This window comes from Amphiura filiformis, chromosome 5 (assembly GCF_039555335.1).
Source record: "Amphiura filiformis chromosome 5, Afil_fr2py, whole genome shotgun sequence".
Lineage (NCBI taxonomy): Eukaryota > Metazoa > Echinodermata > Ophiuroidea > Amphilepidida > Amphiuridae > Amphiura > Amphiura filiformis.
In genome coordinates this window covers 47402509-47416807 of record NC_092632.1, presented here as the reverse complement: position 1 = coordinate 47416807, position 14299 = coordinate 47402509, and the positions used below count along the sequence as shown (strand labels likewise).

At 35.6% G+C, this 14299-nt stretch overlaps 1 protein-coding gene across 7 annotated transcripts in view; it reads right to left on the bottom strand.

The window, feature by feature from the left end:
- The window catches only part of LOC140153254 (forkhead box protein N3-like), a 99111-nt gene that overhangs the window by 55542 nt on the left and 29270 nt on the right, over positions 1–14299 (bottom strand). Inside the window, exon 1 of one of the 7 annotated variants that reach the window (XM_072175951.1) lies at positions 11568–11710. The exons of 5 other annotated variants lie outside the window; for them this stretch is intronic. The gene's annotated coding sequence lies outside the window, so the exon portion shown is untranslated. Of the gene's footprint in view, positions 1–8527; positions 8803–11567; positions 11711–14299 lie in introns of those variants that run through there. One more of the 7 variants, XM_072175948.1, reaches the window with a different exon arrangement.

The following is a 14299-nucleotide window of genomic DNA, read 5'->3' as shown; positions in this document are numbered from 1 at the left end:
GGATGCCCTCTTTGTACATATGTACAAAGAACATTTCTCATAAGTTGAACCAGGTTCCCCCGATTATTCAATTCAAGCTTAGACACCATTGACTTCCACCTCTGTTTCTAATCTGCTTTTTTATATACACACAATATATTTAACCAACATTTCTACCTGCAGGCCAAACATTTTTCTGACCATTTGGGAACTCAAGGACAGGATTTACAGAAATAACCATTTTTATTGAAGATTCACCACTCAAAGCAAGCTGTTTAGCTCTTGGGTTTAATCATCTGCAATCTTAACTTCTCAATACCTTCAATACTGCACATCTTTGCTAAAGAAAATATAACCAAAGAATCTTAAGCCTCAAATTAACTATGCAATCAAACACAAATAAATGTTATTACTCTAATTCCACAAATTAGAGTTTCAATCGAGATTGTAAAATTAGAATGGTCATGCAAGAAGAATCTTTCCAAAGATATAAAGCAATTACACCATATTCTTCAAGAACCTCCACTAGAAAGGTTCATTTAATTTAGGAGTGGTTTGGGTTTATTGCAGTCAATTATTCTTCAGCTACAATGTACAAACATTATTTATAGCTTGGCTGAATTCTCTAGAATTCCATATTAAAACCTGAAATCAAAATTATCCATTGTATTTTAATAATATGCTTTAAATAATTGAACTGATTGATTTCCATACATTGCTGGTTAAGGCAAGCGGGATGCCAGGAGCCATATTTGTCCAATTTTAGCCATTTAACCAAAAAACAGGCAGTGTACTTTTTAATAATTATTCTATTCTGATTGGAAATGCGTCAAGGAAGCCAGTATTTATATTTCGATAGGTCTTGTGGTTCTTTAGAAAAGGCCATTAATTTTTTGGGTGCTTTCTCCCCTTATGAGAACAATTATGCATGAGGGGCAGAAACTACACCATATCAAGTCCTAAGATAGAACCCATACTATTCCTCTTGTGTGTCTGCTTTATTTGTCTCGATATTTGAGGGCATACCCCGCTATGTCATGCTCCCCTCCAACCTACCTTAATATCGTCAGCCATTAAATTTCAAGGCCCTAAAATCTGATCATATAACAAAAGAATCTATCCTATAAAGTATTGGCCTAAATCAAAGGCAATGTACCACGAACCAATAAATCAATCAAAATCAATGGATTGGGGATGTTTAATAATTTATAGCTGGGTCCAGCAACTGCTCCATATTTAGCCACCATCTGCCAAACCTGGGACATGGATGGGAGGGAAAAGGTGTCACAAATAAAGTGAGAAGATATTGAACAGTTTTTGGTCAGTCTAGCCTTTTATTCCAATCTGTTGGTCAAACCAAGGGAAACATTTGTGTTTGTGGTTGCACATTCAGGAAACATTTGTAATTTCCTTTACGCAAAATAGCTCAAAGTAATCAAACCATCTACTCCAATGTATGTAGCAGTTTGTTACTTTGCTGATGAATTTGGTCTTGTCTTTGCAGAGCCCACAGCCTATAGAACAGGTGCATTGATGATACTAAACGAATGTGATGTGATTAAGCTAAATGAGTCATGAGAAGACATTACTTTGAGACATAGCTTCTTTTCAATGTTATTATTTCCAACACATTATCAAACAGATCATACTTCAAGAACTGGCACTGTGGCAGTCCTTTGTCTTTGTCAAAAACTACTCATGATCAAGGGGGGACGAGTGACAACATAAAATATGTACCTGTCTTTATCAAACTTGAGGTTAAGATGTAGAGGACTATAATAATAGAGCAAATAGGATGCTCACCCTTCTTAGCTGTCTTATACAGGGATGAGATTGGATTCTAAAAGCTTTACAATAATCATTTTTGCCACAAATATTCATAGCTCCATTTCAAGTATCTATATTTCCAATTGATCAGCATTATATTTTTTTATCAGTAAATACATGCACATGCATGTGTAGCTCTTATCCTCTAACCCTAAACAGGAACCTCATAGCACCATACCCCAATCTATACATTTCAAAAGAGGTTTGACAATTTTATAGAAGAAATGTGATATTACTTACTCATTGTGATCAACTTGCCCCAGCACATCCCTTTTTAAAGGAATTTTTTATTTTAGATACCAGATTGACAGGATAGATGGATTTTTCATACCAGGGCTTCAAATATACGCAAACCCGATGAAGGCTGGACCAATTAGGACACCAATGTTACATAATGACCAGTTTCAAGTTTACCACAGGTCTCTTGATAAATGAATGATAACAATGATGATTTATACAATGAGTGAATGAGACCAAGCCCTTCCGGTCAAGAGCAAGCAACAAGTTTGCCCACAAGATTATCAATATTAATAAAATTTATATACAAGAGTCATAGTCATATTATTGACTTAGATAATATCTTTGTGTATTTTAAGTCTATATAAACATCATGATAGTAATTCTACGAAATATTTTGTTTCATTTAATGCCATTGAAGTAATATTTTAACAAAAGTTTAATTTCAAATCTCTGTAATTATGAATTATTGCACATTTCTCTGTAAAGTTAGAGCTCAAGATATTAAAATGGAGCAGTTTGTTTAAGAAGGCTCTATCTGCATGATCTGAGTAGACGAGTGAATGAGCGAGCGAGCAAGTAAATTGGTCTTAGTTACAAATGACTTGTTTACATCAATTTATGAATACATTATACATGTATATCCAATCCAGTGTTTCAAAGGCCAATTCTTGTTTTGTGACGATTTTAGAATCATCCCCTTGTTTTTGAGAGCACAATAATGACTGAGTAAGCACTGTCAATCCTTGGATTCCAATACATACATATTTGCTCTAATGTTGCCAATCCTGAACACTTTGTACCTGTAATGCATCTCTTCCTGTTTTGATTTCAACACTGCTTTCTTGCTTTCAGATTTACAGTGAAACAAAAATAAAATCAATAATATTATCAGGTTTACTGTTGACTTTTAATAACTCTGTATTGCATACTAGCATTTTTCCAAGAAACCAACAAATCCATGAAAACAAAATTGCATTGTATCAAGGATAAACAGGATTTAAAGTAGAGAGTGGCTTTGAGGTGGATCAAAGGAGAGCATCATGACCTATCTCTAGAAGGCCTTGCACTTTCAAGCATTCATGCAAAAAGAACATGTTTACATACCACAGCTAATTCAACAGTTTTTTGATGATTTCTTTGGAAATATACCTATTTGGAATGCCTAATTTCAAATGTTAATGAGAAAAATATGAGCTTTCACCTGATACTGAAATCTGCATTTTGATGGGGTAAAGTGGGGGATGAGGCTGTCAATCAGTTTACCTGCCTTTAAATGCTTAAAACTGAAAAATACGGTTCCAGCTGAGCTGCCATCCCACTTGCCTTAAAATGAAAAGTGGGATGTTTGTATGCAAATCATAATGTTATGGTGAAGAAAGAAGTCATATGATATCTAGTCACTGTAAAACCATTTCATAATCAGTATTTTTGGCTGGTAAATATCTTTTTAATACAAGGATATTGTGTAACTATGGCATAGCCTAGGGGACAGGTTTGATGTATTTCTTGGTTTCATTGATGTGTTAATTCCATGTTATTCCATGAAAGTTTGGCAAATAACATATTATTGGTCTTTCAAATATCAAGTTATTTTCACTTTTAATTCCTTCATTGTCATGTAAATTGGCCAAGGTTTATATAATCCTCCAGTGTCACAAGCTAAAAGGTTTAGTTATTGTTGTTAGAGGAAATTGTGACACTCTGTATATAGCTCTTGCAATATCTACCTATTTCACAAACATCCATTTTACATAACAACATAATGTGGGGCAATTCACCAGTGAAATGTTATAATAGGGATGACCAATGAACCATCAACTTGATTAGAACACTCCCATAGACATGCAGGGAGCTCAACTGTGCACTGCTTGCACATACATTTCTAAATTGATCTCATTCTTTTTTATTTTTCAATATTTTTCTGTAAAATTTGGGGAAGTTACTGCCAATTATATTTTGTAACTATCTTGCAAATTACAGCAACATAACTTATTTTGTTTTTCTGTAAGTGCGAGTCAAAATTGGTCCATCGCCACAGTGCGCTTTAATTGCCAGTGGCTGAGTTTAGCACTGCTCAAGAATGGCACAAAATATTCAAATCAGTAAGATCAGGTGAAAAACGTGGCCTACTGAGCTGTAATTTGGCAGAGTTGCCAGTAATACCTCTATCATACCCTCTGTAAAAAGGTTAAAAAATTGAACAAGTAGATCTCGAGTTACAAATTAAATCACCAGCTTCCTTTGGAATTTTTATATTCCTTTCAAATCATGTTAAGAAGACACCTTTCTGAACATAAATGTGAAGTTTCGTGCTCATTCGATGTATTGTTCACCTGATCTTAACCCTAAACGCTTTTCTTATATTTAGGCCTATAACATCTACAACTTGCTGCTGGCTATACCTTGTTTAGGACTTTCAAAAGAAGTACCTGAATGTGCAACCATAACTGTTTCAAAATAGCCCGCGATAGTCATGCAGGTAACTCCGAGGTCAAGCATTGAATTGGTTTGAACAAAGATACTCATAATGTATTGAGTGCTACTTTGGTTTGAATGAGGAATACTACAGGAATACACATGAGCATGATGAGGATAATCTCTATTGTTGTGAATGAGTCAATGACCTTCAAAACTTAAGATTTTGTTTACATACACCTACTAATTGGTCATATTAAACCCAATAACATTGAAATTCTTGGTTGTGAAAAAAAGTTCACCTACTTAGTGCAATTTTGATTTTGTGCCATATCGGCTATCTTGGATGATTTTTGGCAAATGTCCTCTAAATGCATGATTTCAATGCCTTGGTTTGAAAAAATAAGTTATGCCAGTGACTAGTTCAGTGCCATTTCATAAGAAACCCCTTTGATACTTTCACAATATGCTTGTTTCATGTTTGCAAATATGTTAAAATAAAGAAATATATAAAGGTAAATATATATGCTTATGCCAATTTTGCTCCCAACTGCTATTTTTGGACCTTGTCATTTTATTTCGCTCAATGACCGGTCAGAATGGGAAACTTTGATAATTCATAATTCGAAAAGTTTTTGGCCGATTTTGACCATTTAACCACCAAAATACTTCTGTTGATTAGTTCTACTCAGAAAACAATCTTTTGTAGCAATAGGGTCAACATGAAATTTTGATGGTTATCCCTAGTTATAATTATGTAATCCTATTATAATTATCAATATCACTATGTCCAGATCACCCTTTTGAGTTGTGCACCACGATCAAAATGATCGCAACACAAAGTTACCGACATTACTACCAATTCCAGTTACCAGTGTGGGATGAAAGTGAATATCTCCCAATGTTTTTTACTCAATCTTCATACACCATCATATTGCTATTCGCCACTTGCACGGTTCCGCCATTATGCACTATGTGCAGGGAGAGCCTCGAACTGGCAGCATACATGAATGGGAATTGAACCAGTCATAACATTCTGTGTAAGGTTACGTAATTCTTCCTTTCATGGATGCTGCCAGTTCGAGGCTCTCCCCGCATATAGTGCATAATGGCGGAACCGTGCAAGTGGCGAATACAATGAACTAGGCTGATGAATATAAGCATCCATTTTACATAAGTGTTTTTATTTCCTACAAATTGTGTGGCAATTCTGTAATAGTGTGCAATGAAAGTGAATTATAGCCACTTGAAAATATCTCACAATTGAATTTTCCCATCTTACTAGATTATTCTCTTTTCCACAGAACACCATATTGCGATTCAATGAATTACTAACTAGACTGACGAATTACAAAACGTTGCAATGATCATTCAATTCTATCCAAATAATAATGATGTATCTAGTTGAATTATCTGCCATTAAGCCTGCAGTGAAGCGCTTTGTAAGTTCTGAGATCAAGCGGCAAGATTTTATAGTGCATTAAATTAAGTTCTGATGAGTGCTCTTGCAGAGTACTTGATACTATCTGAATAGAATAGATAAACAGGGTATCAAAAATATCCGACTTTGCTTTTAATGATGTGCCAATTCAGGGGGTTGACATACAAATTTCAGGGTTCTGACTATAAAAATACAATTTTTAATTGTGACATGATCTGATCCAATCAGACCAAGGTTGGCAATGATGAAATTGAGATTTTGGCTAAAAACAATACAAAACTTAAGAAAATGCACACATCAAAAGTTCAGAACCAAGTATGCCAGGAGCTTCTACAATTTTTGACTTTGGTCCGAGTAGATCAGATCATGTCACAAATGATCTGCAGTAAGGAAAAATTACTTTTCCCATATTTTTCATTCAAAAAAAGATGACGGATGAATGCAAAAATATTTAAATGCTTTCATATTATTACACACAAGATGAACTGAGAACAGGCCCGTACACAGGATTTTTTTTTTAGGGCAATCAAATTTGCATATTTTGGGAAAAGCCTTCAAATTTGAATCAAGATCACGATATTTCTAACCCAACTAACATGTATTTTTACTGTGATCTCATTTATGAAGGCAAAAATATGTTTTTAAATCAAATTGTATGTTTAATTGAAAGCAACAGTGTGGCACCAGCTGCATATGAATGCCATCAATCATACCGTACATCATAACTCGTTGAATTTGACATTTATTTTAAATTACAATCCTGGCAATCACATGTGTACATGTACCATTGTATGCAATATTTGAGACTGAAATGTAAGCAAGAGCTACTTCAAATGCTCCAAGCAGCTTCAATTAGTGTACACTTAAGACAGGGACCAAAGTTCACCATATTAGCTAATTTGTTATACTGCAGGACAAATTAGCCTCCTGGGGACACTCCAAGATGTACTTCAGAAACAGAATTGCATTTTCAGCACAGAGCTATCATAAAATTACATGGTAGGTTGAAATTGTGTCTGGTTTTACAAGACATGTGATTTTAACATTTTCAGATATGTAGGCCTATACACGGAACAGACCCTAGAACTAGCTCCGTTCCCAAATCGCTACACCTCACGAATAGTGAGCGAAGCGAGCACTATTGGTGGAATATCTTGGGTCATCATAGGTATCAGAGTCTTGGATCATCATAGGTATCAAGAATACAGCACAGTGGCTGTGCTACACAGACCTAGCTTTCTAGGCTCTAAGTACAGAATAACGAGTTGATGAACACTGTATACCTGTGAGGATATGCTACACATCTGCAAAGATTTATTTTATTTTTGAGCTAGACAAAAATAATGATTTTTATCAAAGGAAAAACTTGTGCAAACATCTCACCAAATGATTACTAGATTTGTTTCTACTTTTACAAAAGATAATTTATCCTACAAATTTGCAAATGGGATAAATTGTCTTATTTAAAAAAGTAAAGAAAAGAAATAAACATATGTTGCTAATATACTAGCACCGAAGACCTTGCACGGATTGTGTTCAGTTGCCATGGTTGCTGGAATATCGATCATGGGTTCAATCTGATGATTCAATATGAATCCAACTTGATTACCAATACCAATCTGACTTGACTCCTTTAATAGTCAGTGCACATATCCTGGGTCAGTGCAACACTGAATTTTCAATAAATTAGCAAAAACAAACAAACAACAACAAACAAGCATTCTCGCAATGTTGAAGTTTGATGTAGATTCTATTTTTGGAAGCCCTGGTTGAAACTAACTATGTTTTGTTCCTTTGAGAAGCTTATAAAATATTTCACATCAAGCATGAGATACACTTGACACATTCTACCTATATGCTTGTAAACGAATTACGGATTTGACTTCTACTTCAACACCTAATAATTAGATGACAGCATCTCTACCACCATCATAATATAAACCATATTATATATTGGTTCAAGTTTGTAGAGTGTAATACGATCATGACAATCATCAGTATCATCATCATCGTTATGGAGATCATGGTACTGCTCTTGTTTACTGCATTATCACCGTATGCTCTGGCTGGATGGATGGACCCACATGTCAATATGGTTCAAGTTTAATGAATATTCAGCTACATATGACATGAATATGGCAACCCACATCCACGATTGATGCATTTGGCTGGCCCAATGAATAACACACATGATAGTTTGATTCAAATTCATGACTTCAACCATACGTCACTACATAATTTCCATCGCTAAGTAAGAAAAATTGAACCGTTTTTGTTCACATTGTACAATTTTGTACCTGCCAGTATCAAAGTTTACTAACATAATGGCCTAAATTATGTTTAAAAAACACACAATCGCAAAGTATTCCCGCCACATCTTTCTACCTGAAACATTGCGATTCAGTCTTGTTGTACATGATTACAGTTTACAGAGACAATGGTTCTCTGATTGTATGTACATTGACTGTCTTAGGTCTTGTTTAAGCTCGCTGGGAAATTATCTCTTCCTGCAATTTGCAAAAATACATTTTATTATTTTTACCCAGACACAAACATACATAAACAATTAATGTTGCCTTATTTTAAAAAACTCTGTGCAAGGATATTACCGACTGTTATACTCACATAAATAGCCATTTCAAGTGGTTTTTTTTAATGCAAGTCAATGCCACCACATGAGTTATCATATAAATTCCAAATGAGTATAATATCCAAGATATTCCATAGTTTAGCCAAGTGCACACTGTATGTAGTCCAAATTATTCTCCTGTGTAATGTCAAAGTGCTTGGCAGACTTCGAAAGGATCCCTACTAACATATGTGCAGCCACGCGACTCATCGCACACACTGAGAATCCACTAGTGCTTGGCTCAGTCACTCTCGCTGGCTCACGTTGAGTCATCGGCACCTCTACGCCTCAACACCTACTTCCACTTCATGTACTGTACACTGTGGCAAGCCAATGCACCAATAGATCGCTCTCTATGATTGGTCTATTCGTTCCCATAGTAACCTTAACAACTTGTTCCTGGTGTGGTGAACATGGTGAAAGAAGATTAGGAATTGCTGCAGCTCAACCAGATCTTTGCGAGCAGCTGATGCTGGAAGCCCCCTGAAACTCTATCTGATTGTACACATCTTCTCGGGAATTGCAGTAGTGGAGATGTTGGTTCTATTGTCCAACTCAAAGCAAATGAATTAGAATGCTTTACGCCATTCAAAATAAGCTATATTTTTGTTGAAGTATTGCTTAAAAATGTGCAAAGTCTTTGGTATAAAATGATCCATGGACACAATTCCCCACAAACAAAATCATATGCAAATTCAGAAATAAACAACATAATAATCATACCAGCAACTTTTGATCACGAAAATCTCCTCTATCTTGTGTTGGCATGGAAACTCATCTCAATTCTATCAGCACAAGAAATATCCTATGTGTTATCATAAGCATAAAGCTTATTTGCTTTGCCCATGTTATGCCTTGATTGGAAATCATATATCATGAGAGAAAAGCACGCATCTCAACCGCCCAAACTCCGCATACTAAATTACACTCACACAACGGAATATATACAGCCACAGGCACTTTTAATCTCATAAACGAACATTTTGTGTGCATACAATTATACTTTTCAATCACAGTGGACAATAAGCGTACATATAATCGTTTGAATCAATTAGGTTAAATTGGTAAATCAAGGACTGCTGTTGTTATTAGACAGTAGATATCATATAACGAGGTTTTATCAAAATCATATCTCATGCATTCCATTCAATCTAGTACACAATAGGTGATACCCTATTCTACAGGCAGACAGACTTTCAAAGTAGAAACGGTCAGTCAGAATTTTAAGTTTTAGTTATTTTATTTTCTGCTACTAAGAGGCTAAATTTTTTTTGTGTGAAAGCTAAATTTTTGTGTGTGTGTGCACAAAAACATGTACTAATATTTTGAAGAGGTTCTAATTTTTTCCCCCAAAAATTGCAGTTAAAATCAATACACTTTGGCCAAAAAAATATGGACTGTTTTATTTTCAGTAAAATTTACGCTTAGCTTTTCACCTTAATAGCTATGCAAGGCCACAAACATTTGACCACATTTTTAAGTTCAACAACAGGCATAATAAAAATAACATTGCAAATGGTTTACAAATATACCTCATTTACATTAGGCAAAATGCATAATCAATTGCATTAACTAAAGTCATGATTTAAAATAAGTCGGGCTTTGAGTTTAAGGTATGCAAACCCACATGCAGGGCACAACTTAAATCGCCTACCTGAGTGCGATTTATAGCTCACCTTACAAATCTGTCAGAGCCTTAGCTTCTTCACAAGTGCAATTTATAGCACACCTGACAGCTCGCCCATTTGAAGGAGTATGATTTGTCTAATATCTTCTGTTTTTAGCATAATGTGTTGCTATACAGATATGATTGTATTGTGTAGGTCTAATACTGGGCCTGCTTCCTTTTGATAGACCAGAGATGGTAAAGGTTTCAATAGGGACTCAGGTCTACATTAGGCCAGGTTGGGCTTCAGGTTACAACTCTTGAAGGGTGTACATAGCTGTTGTTGACACAAAAGTGTCCCGTTGACCAGAAATGCAGTACACTGTTGATGAGTGCCAAAGATATAAGTGCTATTTTCTAGTGTCAAAATGAACCACTTTTATTGACTACTTTCCAAGTCCAGATTTTCATCTTTTCTACACCATTTAAAACCCAGGAATAAAGCAATATCCAACATACAACTGTGGCTGCCAACCCCTGACAAGTGATAACCAGATTTTCCCAGAAAAAAAACAGACTCCCTTGCAAAGCTTGTGAAGTACCATGGTCCATGCTGTGTAGAAGGGGAAATCTTTCTTGCTAGCGGCATTAAAACTAAACACGCTAAAAGCAGAAAAAAGTGGTTTCCATTTCCTGTTTTGTCAATGTTTGAGCAACGTTAAGTTGATTGGGTGTACGGCAGTGAAGATTACACTTAGGCTGTATACCCAACAACCATTAGATGGTAACCGATTCATACACACATCACAACTTGGGTTAACCCGGCATGCATATCTTCATGGTCAACATGTTCCAATTTGCCTATTTGAACATGAAATTTTTTAATGCCCTGTACGCATCGTGCTTGCGTGTGACAAGTGACATAAGCCGAGCTAATCCGATATCACCCTTTCAGTAAGCTTACAGAACTTGATAGGGAAAACCACAGGGTGGTGTCAGCGTTATATGGGTCAGGTGAGGGTACCGTTGCATGGTAACATTGCCACGATACCTACGTCTGTACTGATGTAAAAGGAAATCGGCATGAATCGTATAGCGTCACACAGATTATAAGACCTACTGACAACAATAATATCATGCTAAAATAAGTTGCCACAAATTTTACGCTTGAGTTTGGTTGACCTGACTTAGCGTGGAAATGTATCAGGTAATGATTGACAAGTTGCTGAAGAGTTCTTAAATTCACTTTCCATTACGGCTTAGGTTGATTTAATCATCATGCATAGCTAGCGCATAATAATTGTATCATTAATATAAGCATGGAGGTATGACATAAGCTTACTTACTTTCATTTCAAGATCTTGATAGTATAAATTTGCATGATCCTACTCACAACATTAATGATAAACATGATAAAATATTGCTCAAACCTTCATAAACATCCATTCTCATCATTTTTTGTGCTATTAGTAGTTCCATGGTAAATCCCATTTCAGATAATTGATAAATACAAATCACTTGCACATTCATAACAGTGCAATATATGTATGTAGATAGAGTGAGAAGCAACTGTTTATGTTTCAGGAAGACAAAACTAGCTACTTCCCTATATCATGACCTATGCAGCTAACTCATACTAGCCAAATAAAGATGGCACAGTGCTATCTATAGTCGCTAAACTACATGCAGGCAGTAGGCTGACAGTACATAGCATATCATCAAGGAACTTCCTATCTATTACAAAATGTGTAATGTGTTACAGAACAGAACAGCCCTCAAAAAGACATACCATCCCAGGAATTGGCCACTTCCCTAAATTAGTACCTGCAAATGGTTTAAGCCTTACTGTTAAGTGGGTGGTTATTTTTGTCTTAGCACACCAGGCACCTATTTATTGGCCTACTTGTCCGAAATAAGCCATTAACAATTTTTGAGATTTAGTCACAAGCCCTTGATAATTTTATGATTCCCCCTGTTTTGTAAATAAAAAAATTATGACCCCAACATATTTGGGACCCCCCATAAACATAAACTTAAGATGTAAATATTTATTTTATATACTGTAAAGCTTCTTATGTGGGTGAATGTGTTTATATGTAAAGGTGGAGAGGGTTGGGGATGTTCAGGGTGTCCTCGGTATGACGATTGAGTACGTATTCAGACGGCTGCGTTTGCTTTGGCGTCCACGTTTGCGCGATTACATGTGGGGGTGTGTCTGCGCCTGTGTGGAGGTGTTTATGTATGATCCTTTGAGTCTGCTCACAATCATATATATTTTAGCAATGCTATTCAGCAAAAAACCCAGCATAATGTGTGACACCATTTTGAATTCATGACTTCATACAGAGCAGTCTCAAAATTAATATTCACACAAAAAACCATCAATTGATGTGTACCATGTCACATTTTTTTGTATAGAAGTCGGCCAATCCAGGAGCTACTGAAGAGACTTGCTGAATTGCTCCCCCGAAAATGCCAGAAACAAATTAAAGTCCCAGCATCCCGCCTTTTCAAACCGGGCAACGACCCAAGTACCGCCTTCAGCGGCAAGCTATGATCATGCACATGTGTACAGCGGTGGATATGGAAAATAACGTATTGGATACAACAACATGGCAGCTGTCATGACGACAAACTCTCGCAGACATCCATTTTTTGTGGACAGGGAGGGCATACAAGCTTTTTGCTCCCTTCAAGCTAAGCATCCAACAGTAACTAATATAGAAGCATGACATGTTCAGTATTCATGTGTCTTGTTTACTATACTGTTGTTGAATACACCACGCTTGTATTAGGCTTTAAAAATCAAAGTTTGTTTTCCCTAGTGGCCTGACAGCCAAAATGTGTTTTTATTTGTTTATAGTTTAGAGTCAGCGTTTATTGTAACAAATGCCTCAGTATCATGAATATTTGATGTCATTTGTGCAAAGAGGGTTAGATTCATGAAAATGAGCAGATTTGGAATATCAGTATATATTGATTTTCATAATATATATGTGATTTATAGATTTCATTATGCTTGTTAAAAAGCACAATGAATGAGAAAAAAAATTGCAAAATTTTGTCATTCATTTTTTTTTTAAATGAAATTTTTCAGGATTTCGAAAAAATATTGTTTCAACCTAAACAGGGATGATCAAGAGAAATTGGGCACCAATACTTAAACAATTTAACAACCATTTAAGTAATTTAAGTTGACCATGATTATACAAATCTCCACCATCAGACAAGCCGCAAACACTTATTTTCCCCTTCTTTTTCTGCAGATATTGAGGTAATAAGTTAACCAGTGGGAATAGACAATTGTATTATGCAGTAGAGATAAACTTAAACTTGGCAAATCTCTGGAGTGGTGCTATCCAGTCACTGTTTTAATTAGTAGGGATTCTGTAAAAAAAGATGGAAATGCAGGATGTATATTTCCTCTCTGGATAGAACTTAGTAGTTCTGCTTATTGTAGGGCTGCAAATTTTGGCTTCAAATTGTTTAAACTCGGAAGAAAATTAACGTCACGATGCGCTTGAGCAAAAAGGGGGGGGGTCTGACCCAATATTCAATAAGCTGGTTGACTGGTTCTTGGAAACGACAAGGAGTAGAGACCTACCGTTTGAAATGTGTTCATTTGGCACATAGGGCTATGATATAAGTGATTTTAAACAAAATCTGAGAGGGTGACCAGCCAACCCATTAGGTGATTTGAGATGGACTGTCCCAAATGCCAAACCAAACAGGTTAACGAATATTGCAATGGATGCAATGCCCATACCAATTCCCCCAGATCGAATTTAAATAAAACATCTCATTGAATATGCACCTGGTTAATTAATAAAAATGAGCAATTAATAATCTTGTCTGTATAATTCATGGTCTTTTTAATTCACATTTCAATTAATGTGTCTTTTATGCAAACTGGCTTCCTATGAGATTAAGATTTTTAATTTCAATCAATTAATGCTCTAAAATCAATATAAATTGTATTTTTTTACCAGAACAAAGGAATTAAAAAACCTTACTTATAAGCTTCTGATTATATATACATGGCTATTTATTGGTAACTTGAATCTTTTCTGGTTCAAATAGTCAACAACATTAAAGAAGCATTTCAGAGTCAATTTGCAAAAGAGTGATGATGTAACCGGATTAACTACCAAGTACCATTGAT